The 15779-nt window shown below is 36.8% G+C and overlaps 1 long non-coding RNA gene across 3 annotated transcripts; it reads left to right on the top strand.

Annotated features, from left to right (window-relative positions):
• The first annotated feature begins 3914 nt into the window (after positions 1-3914).
• Positions 3915-15555, top strand: LOC110939318. 3 transcript variants are annotated; one of them, XR_002592165.2, is made up of 4 exons: positions 3915-4048; positions 4588-4641; positions 15041-15094; positions 15417-15555. It is a non-coding gene; the product is annotated as an uncharacterized LOC110939318 (long non-coding RNA). The 3 variants fall into 3 exon arrangements; XR_002592167.2 differs by lacking the exons at positions 15041-15094; positions 15417-15555 and adding an exon at positions 4957-5084; XR_002592172.2 differs by lacking the exons at positions 3915-4048; positions 4588-4641 and adding an exon at positions 14368-14501.
• The last annotated feature ends 224 nt before the right edge of the window (positions 15556-15779 follow it).

The following is a 15779-nucleotide window of genomic DNA, read 5'->3' as shown; positions in this document are numbered from 1 at the left end:
AACAATGTTGTCGTATTTTACTTTTAAAACTTGAATGAATGGATGATCATCATGGTTTTACTTTCATATAGCTTTGTTGTGATTAAGCTATGGTATTAAGAAGTCACACCAAATAAACCCACGCTTCCGCAAAGCCAGGGTGTGACAACTTAAATATTCTATTAGACGAACGGGCTGTGCCTTTGCTTAGTATGAAGGTTTTTGAGTTACGTTTCTTGTGTTCCCATAATTATTCCAGGTTATAATTATTAGTTAAAATAATTATTTTAACTTTAAACTATAGTTAGTGTTTGGAATAATTGTTAATCAATATTTTGTACTCCTACTTCTCAAGTATTGTAACTTTGTATTTCCTTCCCGAGGGTGGGGGTATCTTATACATGTATTTTCGTGTTTATATCTGTATATCTTGCCAAGTAATGGCGTCGTACTTCGGTGTATTGTTCCAAATAAAAATATGTTAATATATATATTCCCAATATATTTTTCCAAAACCATATATTTCAAGTCTCACTTAAATATATAACTTATTTTGTCCAATCATGTGTTGTCCCAGAAAATATATATTTTTCTCAAAAATTCTATATCTTCTAAATATACTAGGAAAATATATTTTTAACTCCCAAAAATAATATATTTTCTCGTTGTTAAAAATATGATATACTTGGTAATATTTACGAAATCATATTTTCACTTCTTTCATTTCCAAAATAATATTTACCAAAAATATAGTGTAATGGTATATCCCGGAATATTTCATAAGTTACGTTTTCTTGTTAGATTTCTCAATATTACGTGTGTAACTTAAATATTTTATTCCTTGTAATTTTTGGTATTATTTTGGAGTTGTAATTTCCATGGTATTTTGTAAGTTATATTATTTTATCCTAAAAATAATACAACTAGTTCACAATATAAACAAACAATCACACAAGCGTTTTAGTATAAAATATATTTTCCTAAATATATATTTATCAAATTTTATTTACGAAAATCAACCTCCGGCACTTGGTATTTTTGTAAATAAAATCATAGCGAAGTTTATTTTGAAAACCGAGTTAAAAATATATTTGTAACACTTGTTAGAAAAATATTTTCTAAGTGTTGAAATTTTAGAAAAATTTCGCCAGAGTTTCCTTTGTAAATGGAGGCGTCCATGCTTATTAGCATATCATTTTCTTTTGTAAAATCATTCAATCAATTCTCAATCATCAACATACTATCTCTAATTACCAATCTTGACAAAAAAAGCATAAACCATAAACTTATGAACTTGAAAAAAAATTTATAAAAACATGTAGTAACTTACTAGCATACTTAGTAAGTCTTGTTATCTTCCAAAATGTGATTGGTTCCTTAAAATCTTTATTTTTGAAGAGTTTGAATATTTACAACTTCTAGTCATGATTTCTAAAAATATTTCTTTGTGAAGTTTTCTTGTTACACAAGTGTTTCTACACTTGTTTATCCACTAAAAATATGTTAAGTTTGTGTAAGATCCAAGTTTTAACAAAACTCATACTTCTCACTTGGTTCTTTCGAAAAACCACTCATGGATCTTTAGACCTACAAGATTGCATCCTATTTTGATCTTTATTTTTCAAGAAAACATGTATTTATTCAAGTTCATAGTTTATGTGTGGATGATTCCATTATCCACATATCTCTAACTTTCACATCTTGCTAGTTCATGTTCTTAAACATGATCTAGCAAGTCCATGTGATGAACCATATCATTTCAACTAGCATACAACAAACAACAAGCATAACAACACAAGAATAACATGATTTCTTCATTATTTTACCCATACTTCACCACTTTGTTAGTTTATGTTCCAAGACTTGATTATGTTCTTAGTGTTTCTTGATATTTCACCATTCTTTTCACTATTATCCATCAAAAATATGAAGAAGATGAAGATCTAAGACACTTACTACTAGCACAAGGCTAGGGGAGTTCAAGAGTGTAAATGTGGTGGTTAAAAGAAAACGAGAGCGGTCCTTGAACTTCCAAACACACCAAGCTTGCTTGTAGGATCTCTAGCACCCTTGTAAGTATGTAGATTGCATGAAAGTGATTGAATGAAGGTGGTGGTGGTTGTGGTGGCTCACGGCCGAACCAAGGAGAGAGACAGAGAATTTTGAGTGTTGTTGATGGTAGAAGATGATGATCATGGATGTCTTGTGGTTTATATAATTATTCTCCCAACATACTTTGATCCATTAGTTCATGTGTTTCTTTAGTACAATACAAACCAAATAAATAATGAAGAAAAAATCAAGTGGGTGGGGCCACTACTAGAACCGGTTATGGGGGGGGGGGGGTTGGTTTAGTTGAGTTTTAATGGTGGTTAACTTAATTAGTTAGAAATCAAGTGTTAAGTTAGTGGTTTATGGGTGTTATTAAATATATAGTGTGTTAGGGTGTTCGGGGACCCTAACTAGCTCAGAAAAATAAAAACAATGTGTTTGCCAATATTTTTGTGTTCCGGGTAAAGTCCGGTTGTTCGGTTGGGTGTTGTCCCGTTAAAGTGCTAAATTAATCAATAAGGTGTCTTTTATGTTACTTTATGTGACACATTTAATTCCCAACACTTTGGAAAGTATCTAGGACTATTTTGCCAAGCTTTTGCACTTTACTACCATAGTTAAATGCTGAATTTTGTTTATTAAGTGCAGAATTCTGCATTTAAAGTGTGTTTTAGTCACTTTCCGGCACTATAACTATCACCTAGTGACGCAGTTTTATGGTCCTCACTTCCCTACACTCCCTACTAGTGTAGTATCCTGTCTCTGGCTCATACTGGCCTCAAAACATTGTCTGTCTAGGTGCTGGCATTGTCAGCATGTTTTCTGGGTTATTCGTTCAGTGTGCTAACTGTGCTTTGTGCATCAAGTTTGTCACTAAAGTTTGTGTGTAATAAATGGAGTGACAGTATGAATGTGATGCGTGTGTATGTATGTATCAGAAATCAGAAAGCAGTTTAATCAACAGTTGTAATTAAGCACATTCATTAAGCATGAATCAATATTAATTAAATGCACGGATGCATGCAAATTTGACAGTTGTCACAGGATCCACATAAATTCCATTTCCGTTAACTACGTGACCAAGAAACTGAACTTCACGCAACCAGAACTCGCACTTCGAGAACTTTGCGTACAATTTCTCTTTCTTAAGCAGTTCTAAAATAGCCCTTAGATGTTGCTCATGTTCTTCCTCTGTCTTCGAGTAGATCAAAATGTCATCAATAAACATGATCACAACTTATCGAGATAGGGCTTGCAGACTCTGTTCATCAAATCCATGAATACTGCTGGCGCGTTTGTCAAACCAAACGGCATGACCAGGAACTCGTAATGTCCATAGCGAGTCCTAAAGGCAGTCTTTGGAATGCTCTCCTCTTGAATTCTCAACTGGTGATAACCTGATCGAAGATCGATCTTGGAGTAAAAGCTCGAACCTTGCAGTTGATCGAACAGGTCATCAACCCTTGGCAAAGGATATCGATTCTTAATGGTCAATTTGTTCAGCTCGCGGTAGTCGATACACATGCGGAAACTACAGTCCTTCTTCTTAACAAACAATACTGGAGCTCCCCATGGCGAGAAGCTTGGTCTGATAAATCCCTTATCCAATAGCTCCTGAAGTTGCGTTGACAGCTCTTGCATTTCTGACGGCGCAAGTGTAACACCCCAAAATACGCAATTTATTTATGTTATTTAAAATGTCTAGACATGTTATATTTAACCTAGTTAAGTAGTTATACTAGTAACTTGATTAGAAGGAAGCTTATATGACAAATAAACAAACTAAGTAAGTGAAGGGACTAAACTTGTTAAAAAGAATGAAAGTTTCGGTTAAAACAAATAAAAGAAAAAGGGAAAACACAAACACACATTCTGGTGTGTTTGTGGGATCGATCAAAAGGACAGAGGCCAAGAACAAACCCTAACTTTCAGAAAATCACAAGATTAGGAAGGAATTAAGGGCCTAAATTGATGCATGAGCTCCAATCTTTAACTATCTAAGCTTGTTCAACACAAGGTAAGTCGAAAATTCTGATTTGGTGATTTCTAGAAAGTGGGTTTTAACCCAATCATGAAATTATGTGGAAATCTTGTGTAATTGTGAGTTAAGATTTCATAATAGACTGAGGATTTTGTTTAATTTTGATTGTTTGGATGATTAGGGTTCATACCCACTTGTTGTAGGAAAAAGATGAACATGATGAATTATGATAATATGCTTATGGAGGTGAATTGATACATAATCTGTATGTGATAGAGAAATTAGATAAGTTAAGGTAGGATGAAAGAAATATGTGAATTCGATTGTTTCTTGTTAGACTAGAAAAGGGAACATGTAGGATTATGCTATGAACACTTGTACCTTGTGCTTTGTTGATAATGTGCACACCAAGTGTTTGACAAAATGCCTCAATGAAAATGTTAGTCTTGTAAGTCATAAACTTTATGTGAATTGAATATGTTTATGAAGCATGAGTAAATTGTATGATGTTTTATTGATCGATATGTGTAATTGAGTATGAAACATAAATTAAAAGAATGAATGGTTATATGTAGGCGTTAAGGAAGAAAGTTCGAGTCAAGTGAAGCAACAAGGGAATCAAGACCGAGGTACGCTACTTGTACAAATTCAGAATTTATCATACTGTCGTTTTACCATATGATATGTTAAATTGAATCAATCCTGAAAAAGTACTTGTGTAGAATTTATTAAATGGATCGAATATGATGGTTTAGTATGTAATAGAATGAATTCGTATGTTTGGGCCCTTTTATGAATGGGTCAAAAGAATAGAATGCAAGAATGAAAGAAATGGTAATTAGAGAGTTGCAAATGGCATCGTGACTATAAATCCACTAGATGGAATCTTGAGTTAAAAGAAAGAATTTTAGTCCTAATGAAGTTTACTTGTTGTTGTGATGTAGGTAAAACTCAAGTTTAATGACAAGCTTCGCCCGGTCCGAACACACTTCAAGCTCGTCATGCGTTCCGCAACTTTTGTAAAGAAGACAATGTTAATATGTTTTGTCCCATTAGCTATGTCTAGTAGTTAAAAGCTTAAACTTTATCATGTTCGTCTTTTTAAAACTTAGTCGGTTGTAAGTAATTTAGCATGATGGTTTCGTATGTGTAACCAAGGTCCGTTTTAATGTAGTACATTATATCTTTTGAAACGTAGCGTATGTTAAATGATATTTTGTTTATGAAAAACAGGGGACTACTTCTTTTACAAACGGGTCATGCCCAAATTTCGTTAGAAAAGTACGTTGTTATTGAGATAATTTAAAAAGAAAAATTATGGACGCTACAAGTTGGTATCAGAGCCTAGGTTTGAGGGATTTAAGCAACGGATGCTTGAACTCAAACCGAAAGCTCGTGTGAAGTGTGTGTTCGTTCCGCGGCGCGAAGCAAGTAAGTACCTTTAAAGTTTGAATTTTTGCATTATAAATAATTTGGTTATATAACATATGGAATGTTAGGGAAATCATTACGGGATGATGTGGAAAGGTGTGGGGTGAAATGGATTAGTATGGGTTAAAACGGGTCGGAAAGATGGCTGCAAAATAAGAAAATTTATCATAGTATGCTGGGCGTCACCGTAAGCTACGGTGGCTACCGTAGCTTACGGTAGACAGTGGGACAAAATTCTCTACCGTAAATCAGTAGCTTCTTACCGTAAGGAAAAAGGTGCCACCGTAAGTTACGGTGACCACCGTAACTTACGGTGGATACCATTTTCAGCTCATTTCAATTGTGATGTTTTGTTTGATGTTTTATATCATACAAGGATTAATAGAATGTTATAATAAGAGTCTAAAGAATGATATTATGTATGCATGTGGGGTTTTCAAAGGAAGTTATGTACTATTAGAATGATTATATGATGGAAAGGATGACTGAATGCTTGAAATAAAGAATGATGTTTATGTGTAGATGACGGATACGAATGAGGATGAAGCGACACAACAAGAACAACTGAAAACTATGATCTCGGAAGAGATTGGAAGGGCAATGCAAGCAAGTATTCCTCATTTAGCCTAAGAAGTAGAAAGTCATGTGCTGGAAGTGGTAGAAACAATGATGGCGAGTAAGATGGACGAGTTGAAGGGAATGATTGGTGAAATGCAAGGAAAGAAAGGAACTCGCAAATGCACATACAAAGAATTTATGGCGTGCAAACCATTACCATTGAAAGGAGAAATTGATCCTATAGCATGTCAAAGGTGGATTGCAAGTACTGAAGCGGTGTTCATAAGGAGTCATTGTGAAAAGGAGGATCAAGTGATGTTCGCCACCGGTTTGCTACAACTCCGAGCTAAAGACTGGTGGGATGTTTATAGTAAAGAGATTGGGGAAGAAAAAGTTCAAGTCTTGACATGGTAAGAGTTCAAGGAACCTTTTCTAAAGTACCACTGTCCGCAATCTGCCATTGACAAGATCCAAGAAGATTTCTTACATCTTCGTCAGAAAGATGAAACCATTGATGAAATCACCAACATTTTTCGTGACAAGCTGAAATTCTGTAAAGATATAGCAGGAACGGAAAGAATGAAGATAAACCGCTATTACGGTATGTTGAAGGCTGAATATCGGGAGTTCATAATTCCCGCTAAATGTGAAACTTTGAATGAGCTCATTGACTTGGCCCGAGATAGGGAGATTGAATTAAGAAGACACGCAGAAAGAGGCGAAAAGAGAGTGTCTGAGAATGTTTCCAGCTCAAACCCGTCAAAGAAACCGAAATTTCAAGATCAGAGCAAGAAGGATAAGGCGAAGGGTAGCATTCCGAAATGCAAAACGTGCGGAAAGTTACACACGGGGGAGTGTTTGAAAGGGAAGAAGGGCTGTTACAATTGTGGTCAAGAGGGACATCCATACTATAGGTGTCCTAATCCTTCCAGAACGTGCTACAACTGTTTCCAACCGGGTCATATTAAGGCTGAGTGTCCCAAGCTTCAACAGAAAACTGATAAGGAAGCAAGAAAGGAGGAAGCCCCAAGGGCTAAGGGGAGGATGTTTCAGATCATGACTGAAGAGGCAAAGGACCTCCCGAATGTTGTATCAGGTATATTCTCATTGAACTTGATGCCTACGTATGTGTTATTTGATACTGGAGCCAGTAGATCATTTGTATCAAGCGAATTAGTGTCACACCCCTCTTTTAGAATCGAAAGAATGCGTGTGCCACTAGAAGTAGAGATAGCCGATAGTAAGAGTTATTTGTTGCACGAAGTTTGTAGAAATTGTGAAATTATCATTGAAGACGAGACGTTTGCTATTGATCTTATTCCCATGGTATTGGGGGAATTTAAGGTTATAGTTGGCATGGATTGGCTAGCTAAACATCATGCTGAAATTCAATGTGAGAAGAAGGTGATCCATGTGCTCACACCGGGAGGAAAACAAGTAAGCATACAAGGGGAAAGGAATATTAATTCGAAGCTTTGTTCTATAGTTCAAGCATACAAGTATGTACGAAATGGAAGCAAGGCATTCCTAGCCTACGTGGTGGATACTAAGCAGAATACCCCTAAGATAGAAGAGATTGAAGTCGTGAACGAGTTTCTTGATGTCTTTCCGGAAGATTTGTCGGGGCTTCCACCAGAACGCGAAGTGGATTTTAAGATTGAATTGTATCCCGATGCCAAACCCGTAGCCAAGGCTCCTTATAGGTTGGCCCCAACTGAAATGCGGGAGTTAATGGTACAAATACAAGAATTGCTCGATAAGGGATTTATACGCCCGAGTGTATCGCCATGGGGAGCGCCTGTTCTTTGTCAAAAAGAAAGATGGTTCGATGCGCATGTGCATCGATTATCGAGAGTTGAATAAGCTGACGGTGAAAAACCGATACCCGTTGCCCGAATCGATGATCTCTTCGATCAGTTACAAGGGGCAAGTTGGTTTTCAAAAATAGATTTGCGGTCCGGGTACCATCAGTTAAGGGTGCAGGATGAGGATGTGGCAAAGATGTCACACCCCGGCCGCATAAAACAACAAACCGCGGCGGAAACGCCGGGGAGGTGAGTGGCGACAGAATTATTGTTTAAACAACCATGGCAATTAAAGTTATGTATTATTAAAATTTAAAGTTACATTGTCTTTGAGTTCAACTAAAACTACATAATAACTGTCTTTTAAGTCACTAAGGCCCGAGTCCGCCTAAGTGTAGCACAAACATCCTTATGCATTAGCACCTGAAACACATGTAAAAATAGGTACGTCAGCATAAAAATGCCTGTGAGACACATAGGTTTTGTTTATGCAGATTCATGACTTGTATTTGAAAGAAGTGTTTAATAAAATGTAGTCATGAATCTGGTAAAATGTTTTCCTTTGTAAAACCATGTGAAAATCAATGAAAATCAAATGATAATGAAATGATAATGCATGGTTAATGAATAACCAAGTGAAAATGAATTTGGATAAAACGTATACTTTGTAAACATTGTCTTGTTCTTGTATAAAATTGTTTCATGTCTTGCCCAAGTGGTTTATATAACGCAACGATGTATAATACGATAAAAGCACTTATATATAGGAAGTACCAGCGGCGTATCCACCATGCTTTTATCATATAACACATAGCCCCGTTACATAAGTCACTTATCAATAACCAACCAAAATGTCTTGTTCCATGTCAAAACGTGTAGGTGTAAACCGTGTACAATGTCATGTGTATCATGTATAACCAATGAAATGCATAGCAAGTAGGAAATCATCTACTTAACTATGTAATGATGTCTAATGTGAAAACAAATGTCATGTATGGTGATTAACTAGAAGTTACTCAACCCCATAGAAAATATACAAAACATGTTTTTGAATAAACCTAAGTTTAAATCAAATGTTATGCTTTGCAGAAAAACAATGCTTTATGATTACAAACATTTATGCAGTAATGTTAATCGCATACATTCAAGCCTTGCGACTGTGGCGACAAACCCTTAAACGAATTAAAGGTTTATCTAAAGTTATGTAGTCGGATTCTGTCATCCCCAACTTCCAAACAAACCTAGGAAGCCGGAAACGGGAGTTGTCAATTCCTATGGTACCATTACATAAGTCCGAGCGGCGTGATCAATGTTAATGAATGTATTATTATCCCGATTTAACATACCAAATGTCATAACCAATGTAGCATGTGAAAACCATGTACTAGGAATGCTAAGTAAACATGCCTAGTAGAAATGTTCATGTAAAACAATGTGCTAGCATGCTCAGTAAACATACATAGCAAAAATGTCATGTAAAGCAATGTGTTCCATATGCTAAGTAAACATATGCAACAAATGTGTAACAAATCAATGTGCTAGCATGCTTAACATACATAGCAAAACACAATTGAAAGCATGTACTATAAGTGTACTAGGTGAAACTAGCATGTTTATGTCATAAAGGCATGAAATGCACGAAAGTAACACGTATGTACATGTGTATCACCCCAAAATATTTGAAAACGGTAAAAGAGGGGAACTATGTACTCACTTGGGATTGCTAATTAGTCTTGAGAATAAGACCAATTTAAGCTCCAAGGGTCACGGAATCAACCGGCACCTAGTATAGTAACTATGTTAATAAGTCGGCTCCTAAATCGGGAGATAGGATAGAATGAGGTTCTATAAATCAAATGAGTAATTGAACTCATATGGTATGATTTAATAGGCCCAACATTCTGATTAGAAAGCCTACCTAAGTGCTTTTGACCCGTTTCGACACATTATGGTAACATAAGCTACTATAAGGCGTCGTTAGCGTAAAACTATGTTCGGATGGTTAACTATGTGCCATGCCAAGTCTTACATGCCCAATTATCCCTAAACATGTTACTACATCAGATTATATGTCAAAAATATGTTCACATAAGTAAAATACGGATTTTAGCTTCAAAAGGGCATTTTGGTCATTTCCTATGGGGCATACAAGCTAACTAGCAAATGACTAACCAATCCTAGGTGATCATAAGGTATAACCTCAGTGGTTATTCCCTATGCATCTATGATCACTAACTAAGCTTGGTCGGATCCTAAAGATCGACCAAACGGGTCGGGTTCGGAAGTATAAGCGGTTGTTTAGACCGCTTAACTTACGACCCTAAACAAGCACAAACTAATAGTGTCGAGTTAAACATGTCAAAACATGTTTAACCTACTGATTTGGTATCAAAACAAAGTGCTTTGATACCCTAAAGTAGTTCCGAGGCAAAATGCGTGCTAAAACGCATTTTGACCGAAACTTTGACTCGACACTACAACTAGCTAACGTGGTAATCAGCGGTTATAACCACGAAGGATTATAACTATCGTGATTACAATCACGTTTCAAAGTTCAATTGAACTTTGACTTGACCAATTGATGGTCAAAACCGAAAGTCAAACTGTTGGCCAAACGTTTGACTTTCTGCACTACATAAGGAAAAAGCCATAAAAAGAAATGAAAGAATGCTCACTATGGGTCCTTGCTATCTTTTCTACAAGAAGACAAAGTCCCAAATCAGCTTAGAGAGCTTCCAAGCAGATGTAGAGAAGAGAATAGAAGAATGAGCAATGAAATGAGTGAACTTGGGTGGCTATTTATAGTTGTTGGTGAAGAACAAGATCATTACAAGTGTTTTGATTAGCCATTAAGCAAAGAAATCTAGCTATCCACTTGTTACAAGCTAATTAGAGCCTTGGTGAACACACAAACTTGCCCACCACACAAAGAATTAACCATAACATCCCCTAAAGATCAAACAGAATGCTAAAACTCATTTCTGGTCACTGGGCATGCTTTACGGTCCGCAAGGGGACCCTTACGGTCCGTAAGGACCTTGCTGCAGATCAGCAAGTTTCCCAAAATGACAGATTTGGCCCCTGAGCTTGTTTCAACGCGTATTGGCACTTCTAACACCCGTCAAGCCCATTTGTAAGCTTCATAATGAAGTTAAAGCATAGGGAACATGAAACATGCTTAAAAATAAGCCGGATGTTGGTTCGTTTGGCCGTATGGTTGCGTTGTTCGGCTAATTACGACGGAAATCGTAACGAGCGCGAAAATGATCCAAATTGCGAAACGAATGGAATTTTTGCATGCCGATCACTAAAATAAAAATATTTTAGTGTGTACAAAAATTTTGGATGTCCAGATGTGTCCAGAACGTAAGATATGCGCGAAAATGCAAACTTACGCCGTTTTTTGACACTTTTAGTCCCTGTAAGATCATATAAGCATGTTTTCGCACACCGAACCTATCAAAGCTTATTTCTAAGCCATGTTTAGGTTATATATATGGTATGTTTAACTTATGATCAAGTTCCGGACTGTACGTTGCCTTACGAAAAGGCATACTTTTGCAAGTTGACGCAAATAGTCCCTGAGAGCGAATAAACTTGTTTTTGCCATACCAAAGCCTTCAAAACTTATTTCTAAGTTATCTAAAGGTTATTTAAGGTATGTTAAGTTTATGATGATGTTCCGGAGTGTTTGTTGCATTAAACTGATCGTGTTTACACACCAGTTTGCGTATAACTCTCCAGAAAGCGATATAGAGTTCAAAATCGATCAAAAATCAACATGGGCACAAAACCAAACATAAATGAGAAACATTGGGATCAAAACACACTGTTTTATTAATATTGTATTGTTCAGAGTTTGTAAAATGATATCACAAGCACAGATGTCACAAAAGACGGCTTTTAGAACGCGATACGGGCATTACGAGTTCTTAGTAATGTCCTTTGGATTAACGAACGCGCCCGCCGCGTTCATGGATCTTATGAATCGAGTTTGTCGGGCCATGTTAGACAAATTCGTTATAGTTTTTATCGATGATATCCTGGTTTATTCCCGAAGTAAAGCCGAACATGCATGCCATTTACGTGAAATTCTTGAAGTACTCCGCAAGGAGAAATTGTACGCGAAATTCTCTAAGTGTGCTTTTTGGCTTAGAGAAGTACAATTTCTCGGTCACGTGATTAATGCGGATGGTATCTTAGTAGACCCGTCAAAGGTGGAAGCCGTTATGAAATGGGTACCTCCAAAGAACCCAAGTGAAGTAAGAAGCTTTTTGGGTTTAGCAGGCTATTACAGGAGATTTATCCAAGATTTTTCGAAATTGGCCTTGCCGTTAACCAAGTTAACCAAGAAGAATGAGAAGTTTACATGGGGTGCAGATCAAGAAAGGGCGTTTCAAACCTTGAAAGAAAAGCTGTCGAGTGCCCCGGTACTAACCTTACCTGATGGAACGGAAGACTTGGTGGTGTTTACGGATGCATCACACCAAGGGTTGGGATGTGTTTTGATGCAAAGGGGTAGAGTCATTGCCTATGCTTCCAGGCAATTGAAATCGCACGAAAGTAATTATCCAACCCATGACTTGGAGTTAGCTGCGGTAGTGTTTGCTTTAAAGATAGGGAGGCATTATCTATACGGTACGAAAAGTGCAATTTATTCTGACCACAAAAGCCTTAAATACTTTTTCGAGCAAAAAGATTTAAATATGAGGCAATGAAGGTGGTTAGAACTTCTTAAAGATTATGATTGTGAGATCCTTTATCATCCGGGCAAGGCTAATGTAGTGGCCGATGCCCTGAGGCGAAAGGATTATCCGCCTCCAATTCAAGTAAAGTCCATGAAGATGGTAGTTACACCTCGATTCCTCGAAATGATTAAGGAAGCCCAAATCAAGTCACTAAGCGAAATGGATTCTAGAATGGAAAGAACAAAGGGGTTTGTGGATAAATTTGAAGAGAGATCCGATGGAATTAAAACCATGTATGGTCGGATATGGATACCTCGGTTTAGTGGAGCAAAAGACGTGTTACTCGAAGAAGCTCACAAATCCCGATTCTCGGTTCATCCTGGAGCTACAAAAATGTACTTAGATTTGAAGAAAAGTTATTGGTGGCCCGGCATGAAGCGTGATATCGTCAAGTATGTTGCCAAATGTTTGACCTGTCTGCAGGTAAAGGCAGAACATCAGAAACCATATGGAAAGTTGCAACCTTTAGAGATTCTAGTATGGAAATGGGAAGAAGTGACGATGGAACTAGTGACCAAGCTTCCTAAGACAAGGAAAAGTCACGATGCTATATGGGTGATCGTGGACCGCCTCACCAAGAGCGCGCACTTCTTACCCATTCGGGAGACTTACTCTTCTGAAAGAATGGTGGAGATTTATGTCAACGAGATAATATCTCGACATGGAGTCCCTGTATCTATTGTGTCGGATCGAGATACCCGATTCACATCTCGATATTGGCAAGGTTTCCATGAGAGTATGGGCACAAAATTACTTTTCAGCACCGCCTACCACCCCCAAACGAATGGTCAGTCTGAGCGAACCATTCAAACACTCATCGACATGCTGCGAGCATGTGTGATAGATTTCGGGGGAAGCTGTGATGACCACTTGCCATTGGTGGAATTTTCATACAACAATAGCTACCATAACGGCATTCAAATGGCACCGTATGAAATGTTGTATGGAAGGAAGTGTAGAACTCCAATTTGTTGGGGAGAGGTGGGGCAGAGAGAAATTGCGCCCAATGATGTAGTAGCTAAAACTAACGAAAAGATCGATCTTGTGCGAGCCCGTTTAAAAGCGGCTCAAGATTGACAAAAGGCCTACGCAGATCGAAGGAGGCGACCTATCAAATTTCAAATAGGTGATTATGTGTTATTAAAGGTTTCCCCATGGAAAGGTATAATCCATTTCCGTAAGCGAGGAAAGCTAGGTCCCCGCTACATAGGACCTTTCAAGATTTTAGCCCAGGTTGGGAAGGTAGCATATCGGTTGGAATTACCCCCAACATTAGATGGAATACATGACACATTCCATGTGTCACAATTGAGGAAGTGTTTAGCGGATGAGACGGCATACGTGCCCCTTGATGATATTGAATTGGACGAAAAATTGAATTATATTGAAAGACCGATAGATATCAAGGATTCCAAAGTAACGCACCTTCGGAACAAAACTATAAAGCAAGTCTTGGTGCAATGGCAACATCGGAAAGGATTGGATCTTACATGGGAATTAGAAGATGAAATGAGGGAGCACTACCCGACATTATTTGGTACGTGTTAAGGTTTCGGAGACGAAACCTCTTTTAAGGGGGGTAGACTTGTAACACCCCAAAATATGCAATTTATTTATGTTATTTAAAATGTCTAGACATGTTATATTTAACCTAGTTAAGTAGTTATACTAGTAACTTGATTAGAAGGAAGGTTATATGACAAATAAACAAACTAAGTAAGTGAAGGGACTAAACTTGTTAAAAAGAATGAAAGTTTTGGTTAAAACAAATAAAAGAAAAAGGGAAAACACAAACACACATTCTGGTGTGTTTGTGGGATCGATCAAAAGGACAGAGGCCAAGAACAAACCCTAACTTTCAGAAAATCACAAGATTAGGAAGGAATTAAGGGCCTAAATTGATGCATGAGCTCCAATCTTTAACTATCTAAGCTTGTTCAACACAAGGTAAGTCAAAAATTCTGATTTGGTGATTTCTAGAAAGTGGGTTTTAACCCAATCATGAAATTATGTGGAAATCTTGTGTAATTGTGAGTTAAGAATTCATAATAGACTGAGGATTTTGTTTAATTTTGATTGTTTGGATGATTAGGGTTCATACCCACTTGTTGTAGGAAAAAGATGAACATGATGAATTATGATAATATGCTTATGGAGGTGAATTGATACATAATCTGTATGTGATAGAGAAATTGGATAAGTTAAGGTTGGATGAAAGAAATATGTGAATTCGATTGTTTCTTGTTAGACTAGAAAAGGGAACATGTAGGATTATGCTATGAACACTTGTACCTTGTGCTTTGTTGATAATGTGCACACCAAGTGTTTGACAAAATGCCTCAATGAAAATGTTAGTCTTGTAAGCCATAAACTTTATGTGAATTGAATATGTTTATGAAGCATGAGTAAATTGTATGATGTTTTATCGATCGATATGTGTAATTGAGTATGAAACATAAATTAAAAGAATGAATGGTTATATGTAGGCGTTAAGGAAGAAAGTTCGAGTCAAGTGAAGCAACAAGGGAATCAAGACCGAGGTACGCTACTTGTACAAATTCAGAATTTATCATACTGTCGTTTTACCATATGATATGTTAAATTGAATCAATCATGAAAAAGTACTTGTGTAGAATTTATTAATAGGATCGAATATGATGGTTTAGTATGTAATAGAATGAATTCGTATGTTTGGACCCTTTTATGAATGGGTCAAAAGAATAGAATGCAAGATTGAAAGAAATGGTAATTAGAGAATTGCAAGTTGCAAATGTCATCGTGACTATAAATCCACTAGATGGAATCTTGAGTTAAAAGAAAGAATTTTAGTCCTAATGAAGTTTACTTGTTGTTGTGATGTAGGTAAAACTCAAGTTTAATGACAAGCTTCGCCCGGTCCGAACACACTTCAAGCTCGTCATGCGTTCCGCAACTTTTGTAAAGAAGACAATGTTAATATGTTTTGTCTCATTAGCTATGTCTAGTAGTTAAAAGCTTAAACTTTATCATGTTCGTCTTTTTAAAACTTAGTCGGTTGTAAGTAATTTAGCATGATGGTTTCGTTTGTGTAACCAAGGTCCGTTTAATGTAGTACATTATGTCTTTTGAAACGTAGCGTATGTTAAATGATATTTTGTTTTATGAAAAACAGGGGACTACTTCTTTTACAAACGGGTCATGCCCAAATTTCGTTAGAAAAGTACGTTGTTATCGAGATAATTTAAA

This window comes from Helianthus annuus, chromosome 1, assembly GCF_002127325.2.
Source record: "Helianthus annuus cultivar XRQ/B chromosome 1, HanXRQr2.0-SUNRISE, whole genome shotgun sequence".
In the NCBI taxonomy this organism is placed as follows: Eukaryota; Viridiplantae; Streptophyta; class Magnoliopsida; order Asterales; family Asteraceae; genus Helianthus; species Helianthus annuus.
Note: the sequence above shows the minus strand (reverse complement) of the source record. Positions and strands in the feature narration are given on the sequence as shown.